Raw genomic sequence first — 6,619 nt, 5'->3', positions numbered from 1 at the left:
GTGGCCAGCATTCCACAAATGCTGCACAGAAACACACTCATTTTCAATGTTAAACATTTCCAGAGTTATTTTAAAAAATACTTTCTCAACAAATGAAGAAGCTTAAAGTTACAGCATCATGAAAATATCCTTGGTACATCCATGTGTTTATCATTTACTTTAGAAATATTTGTGCCTACAGTTTTGTTTTGAGAGTTGTATTTAGGTGGTCTGGACTGAGCATTCTATATCTATGGGAAATTTTAATGTGCTGGGGAAAACTTTCACAAACACTGAAGTTAACCCAATGTTTCTGCCTTGCACTTAATTTGAGATACTTTGGAAATGAGCAGTCAGAATATTTTTTACCTATAAATGGCATAACATGATTAAAACTAAAAATGGAAAGTCAAATTATAAGAATTTGTCACCCCCGGGTGCCGGCCCTGCCCAGCCGGCCAGCCCCTAAGGGCGGATGGACTGCCCTGAGAAGGCGGGGAGGGGAGTGCTGGGCCTGGCGGCAGGAGGGTGACAATGCTGACTTCTGAGCTGCCCCCAACTGCACGCGAAAGAGCACACAGTCCGACCTGGCCTTCTTCAGGTTCCCGCGAGACCTGGCCTGGTGCCAGAAGTAGGGGGAGAATTGTAGGACAGACTTAGAAGACAAAAACACCTGATCAGCTAAATAAACATTATCGATTATGTGCCAAACATTTTGAGACCTCTATAATCTGTAGAACTATACATTTTACAGAGACATCAGAAAGCTAAAGAAGAATTGGGTTATTTCATTTCTCAAAAATTAATTGAAGCAGATACTTGTGAAGTCACTGGGAGAGGCCATAAGGACTCTCTTCGAGATAACACAGTTTTTCGAGATAATGCAATACCAACAATATTTGACCTTACCAGTCATTTCAATCCACATAGTAGACACAGAAAACGAATAAAAGAACTGAGTGAAGACGAAATCAGGACACTGAAACAGAAAAAAAATTGATGAAACTTCCGAACAAACAAACTTCAGGAACAAAAACATTAAAAAACACCGATGACAATACTCAGAACCCCAGTGAAGAAGGGGGTGAAGAGCAAGATGAGGACATTTTACCTCTAACCCTTGAAGGGAAGGAAAACAAAGAATACCTAAAATCTCTATCTGAAAGCTTGATTCTGGTAGGAAAGCAAAACATGCTTCTGGATGGACATGAGGGTGATGAAATCCCAGAAGGTCTCTACTACGGATAACTTTGAAGCACTGCTGGAGCGCTGAGTAAATTCTGATGAAGAGGTCCTGAGAAAGTGCTTCGAGACTATAGCAGTTCACACATTGTTTTGTTCAAAAACACAGCAGAGTCAGATGCTAGAGACCTGTGAGAGCTGTATTCGAGAAGAAACTCTCAGGGAAATGAGAGACTCACACATCTTTTCCATTATCACTGACGGTGTAGTGGACATAGCAGGGGAAGGGCACCTACCTGTGCTGGTGAGGTTTGTTGATGAATCTCATAACCTAAGAGAGAAATTTGTAGGCTCTCTGCCTTATGAAGCTGATGCAGAAACTTTGACTGTGAGATTTCACACTATGGTAACTGAGAAGTGGGGATTAAATATGGAATATTTTTGTGGCCAGGCTTACATTGTGTCTAGTGGATTTTCTTCCAAAATGAAAGTTGTTGCTTCTAGACTTTTAGAGAAATATCCCCAGGCTCTCTACACACTCTGCTCTTCCTGTGCCTTAAATATGTGGTTGGCAAAGTCACTACTTGTTATGGGAATATGTGCTGCACTAGAAACAATTGAGGAAGTTTGTTCTTGTTTCCATAGATCGCCACAACTGCTTTTACAACTTGATGTGATTTCTGTTCTTTTTCAGAAGAGTAAAGAAAGGGGTAAAGAACTGAAGGAAATCTGCACTTCTCAGTGGGCAGGAAGGCATAATGCTTTTGAAATTTTAGGGGAACTCCTGCAAGTACTTGTTTTATGTTTAGATCGTATAAGTAGTGACACAAATATAGATGGATTAACTGTATACCTGGCTGAGCATTTGTACTCTGCAGTGAAGTAACAGATTTTGATTTCATTGTTACTATTGTTGGTCTTAAGAATGTCCTATCTTTTACAAGAGCCTTTGGGATAAAGCTCCAAGGGCAAACCTCTGATGTCATCTTTGCATTTGGTAGCTTGACTGCAGTACTGCGTTACTCAACAAGGTGATGGAAAATATTGAAGCTTGTCATGAGTTTTGGTTTGAGGAAGCCACAACTTTGGCGAACAGACTTGATCTTCAAATGAAACTCCCTGGGAAATTCTGCAGAGTTCACCAGGGTAACTTGGAATCTCAGCTAACCTCTGAGAGTTATTATAAAGAAAACGTTAAGTGTCCCAACAGTGGAACACATTATTCAGAAACTTAAAGAAGTGTTCTCAGAACAGCACTCCAAAGCTCTTAAATGCTTATCTTTGGTACCGTCAGTCATGGGACAACTCAAATTCAATACGTTGGAGGGACACCATGCTGACATGTGTAGAAGTGACTTACCCAATTCTGACATGCTCTCAGCCAAGCTTCATTGCTGGAGAATCAAATGGAAACACAGGGGAAAGAAATAGAGCTTCCATCCACCATCTATGAAGTCCTCCACCTACCTGACATCAAGCTTTTTCCTAATGTGTATGTACTGCTGAAGGTCCTGTATATTCTTCTTGTGATGAAGGTTGAGAATCAGTGGTATAAAATTGGTTGAAAGCATCTTTAAGCATATTTGAGGAATACTTTGACAGACCAAAGGTCAAGTAACTTGGGTTGCTTAACATAAATTTTGATATAAAACACGACCTGGATTTAATGGTGGACATATATTTTTAAATCTATGCAAGTAAGTCAGAGCTTTCCACAGATAATTCAGAAACCATGGAAAATACCTAAGAGACTTTTAAAGATAGGCTTTCTTATATTTGATATTTGGAAGAAAAGCTGTAAGATGTATGTAGGCCACTTAATCACTAAATATCTTTGCCTATAGGGCTCCATTAGCCATTGATAATGTACCTGTTTAAATGGCCCCTGTTTGAACTCTCATGCTTTGAAGACTTATTTGTCTTCCGGAAGAGAATGTTGAAAGTGCCATGTTTCTGCTGTGTGATCTCTGCTGGTGGCACTCTTGAATTGTTTTAGTTAAGTTATTTTAGACATAGCACTATTTATCGCTGTGGATATCTACCAGGGTGTTATGAATTCTTTGAAGAAATATATTTTGAAGAGGTGTGGGAGGAAGGATTACATTTTATAAAATGTTATAGTGAAGCCCACAATTGACCTTGACTAATAGGAGTGTTAAGTATGTTAAAAATCTATACTGGACAGTTACAAGAAATTACCAGCGAAAGAGGCTTGTGAGCTCACCAAACAAGGAATTCGGTGTAGATTTTGTCTTTCTCAAACGAACTTAAAGGAACAAATGACAGTAAACACTTGAATGGGAGAGCCTGCCGTTGTTCCACACCTTATTTTTGCCCTTTGCATTCCTTTGTGGAGCCTACATCTTCCTGAGCTTTTTAGCAGGTGTATGTTGAACACTTCTGTTTCATGGGTCAGACAGAGTCAGAGGCCAAGGATACGACAACTGATTTGTCTGTTTTTTTTTTTTTTCTGTCTTTTTCCATAACTCTTATCTACTGTCTCATCTTCATTTATAAGCAAAACCTGGAAAACCTACAAAAATAAGTGTTGTGATTTTTCTAGAAAAATGTGGAAGATATTGCTGTTATTTTAGTGAAGAAAATCAATTTTGTATAGTTTATTTCAATCTAAATAAAATGTGAATTTTGTTAAAGGAATTTGTCTTTTTATTTGAAAATATTTAAATTTGTACAAATGCAGACTTTTTTCTCTTCATGCCATCCTCTTATTCTCTTACTATGCATATTGAAAGTGTCTTCTAGTTTTTTATCTATATTTACGTAACTTCATACTTGAAAGTCACAAAAATTCTGAGAGCAAATTGTAAATGTAATGCCACAGAACATCTAAAAATTTCAGCATGTATTTCACCAAATCAAGGATACTCTCTAACATAAGACAAGAGATTGACATTGATACAATACCACTATCCAATTTATAGGACTCATTCAAATTTTGCCAACTTTACTAACAATATTTCTTCTCTGCTTTGGCACATGATTCAGTTCGGGAATACGCAAAGCACTTGTCACATCCCTTTAGTGACCTTCCATCTGAAACAATCTCTATCTTTCTCTGTCTTTCATCACCCCAACAGTTTTAAAAGAGTACAAGTCTTTCATTCTTCAGGGTGTCCTCCATGTGGTCCACTGAATGTTTCTTTATCACTGGACTTGGGCTGTCCTTTCTTGGAAGAAACACCTCAGAAATAATTTCTGCTCTTCTTAGAGGATCACATAAGGAGGTACGCGATGCCAACACTTCACAGCCTTCATACATCAAGGTTAACAAGTGATGTTACCTTTGTTGTCCACCAAAAATGTACCATTCAATTCCTTTGTAATTTATAGGTATTTTGTAGGGACATACTCTGAAATTACAGCAGTGTTGAGTGTCTCGTTAAGATCTGCCCACTAGCCTTAGCATCCATTGATGACACCTGCCTGAATTAGCCACAACAATGATGGATGAAAATGGTGGTTTTCTATTTCTACCAGTTCTTCTCCATTAATTACTTGGCATTCTACCATAAGAAATATTTTTCTCCCCTATATGTTTTGTAATTCATTTATATAAATATGAAATCCTGAATCAATTTTTTTGATGTGTGGTAATATGCTACCATCATTATTTATCTCAATGTTCAAATAGTCTCAGATATGGTCACTGGAGTCTCCTGCAGGCTAACTGCTGGATCCTTTTGACATGTAATTCTTGGAGTATTTAACAAATTTCTAGTGCAAGATATTCCTGGCTCATTTTGTGTTTTCCCTACTTCAACTTTGGGGCCAGTCATTTCACTAAGGAATTTAGAAATCAAGATCTGAGCAAAGGTCATACTCATTTTTGCTGAGTAGTTCTGGCATGTACCCTTCTCAGTGGATAGAGCAATCTATAAATGTACATATGTACACACATATACACACAAACATAAACACACACATTCATGTCTATTTCTATGTCATATCTATTATTAAAAATCTTGAATTCACATGCATAGCTTCATTTCCAATGTAAAACCTCAGGATACTTTCTAGGCTTTCCCCCTTCAATTTTATAAACTGTTTTTCAGAAAGCAAGAAAGCTGATTTCTCTCTATGGTGGTTTATCTGTTCAATCCCCATCTGTAGCCAATCCCCTAAATCTCCTGGTCAGTTCTACTTGGTGTGGCAAGTTCTGTGCCTTCATGGTTTCTCCCTTGACACCTTTGCTACCCTGGAGCTGCCATAGTTCTAATACCTTCTAATGCATACGATTTGAGCTACATAATTTAGAAATGGAATATTGCTTGAAAATCATTATAGATTTCCAAAGAACAATACGGCCATATTGGTTGGGTCACTGACTAGATGCCAGAAAAAGGTTTGTTGATATTATTTTAAAGTTCATCAACTTTAACAGTCTCCTTAGCAGACTTACTCTTATGAGCCAGAAAATCTTTTATCTTATTAATCAAATATTCTAATTGCAATGTAAGCTCCATTCCTCTGTTTTGAGGCTCTCTCTCTCTCTCTCTCTCATACACACACACACACGCGCGCGCACGCACACATATAAATGAGCTCATCTCCTGCTATTATATTTGAGAAAATATTTAATGATCCAAGTCATCCTTTGACTTTCCTTCTTTATTTTAAATGAATACTAATTTCTATAATATTTCCTCATAGAATGCATTTTATATCACTCAAATTGTTTTGAGATCCATAAGAGCAAGAAGAAATTGTTTAACACAAACTACCAATTAATTGATTAATTAAATATACCATCAATTCCAGACACTCTGGCTAGTTGTTAGAAAAACAGTGAGAAACAGTATAATAAATGATTCTGAGAACTGAAAATTTGATACTATATATAATAAAATTTAGTGTCAAACTCACCTAAATTTCTCAGTTCACTTAATTCCTCCATCTGTCCTTCATACTATTTTTTCTGCTTTGTTTGGACTCTTAACCAGATATTATAAACTAGTAGCCTCCTGGACAAATCTGGACAGATTTCACCTAGACAGGTTCAAAATTGCTTTATGAATCAATTGTTAAAATTTGGAGAATTTACACAAAACTTGGGATGTAAACATCTCTTTAAAAATCTAGTCAAGCAACACTAGTTCTACAGCCTTACGTGGCAAAACCCAGCTGAAATCAATACCTGCTGATTGCATTAGGATAGGTTGTAGAGTCGCTATTTACTACAGACTCCACTACTGCCTATAGCATCATACCCAATCTGCTTTTTCTCTCTTGCTAGATTTCTTTTTCTTTTTTTTGGGGGGGGGGTGGGGGGAGGAAGGGAGGAAGGCAGGAAGGGAGGGAAGGAGGAAGGGACGGAGGAAGGAAGGAAATCAAGCAATGAGAGAGACATTGCTGACCTGGAAAGAAAAAAAAATAGTAAAGGAGAGGAAGAAAGAGGAAGAGAAAGAGGGAGGGTGAACGGAAATATTACTTTATTCTG

At 37.6% G+C, this 6,619-nt stretch overlaps 1 pseudogene; it reads left to right on the top strand.

Annotated features, from left to right (window-relative positions):
• The first annotated feature begins 380 nt into the window (after positions 1–380).
• Positions 381–2,908, top strand: LOC100402397 (52 kDa repressor of the inhibitor of the protein kinase-like; annotated as a pseudogene).
• Positions 2,909–6,619: the final 3,711 nt, after the last annotated feature.

Source organism: Callithrix jacchus, chromosome 12 (genome assembly GCF_049354715.1).
Source record: "Callithrix jacchus isolate 240 chromosome 12, calJac240_pri, whole genome shotgun sequence".
NCBI classification, from domain to species: domain Eukaryota; kingdom Metazoa; phylum Chordata; class Mammalia; order Primates; family Cebidae; genus Callithrix; species Callithrix jacchus.
The sequence above is the reverse complement of the archived record's forward strand: the minus strand, read 5'-3'. Positions and strand labels throughout refer to the sequence as shown.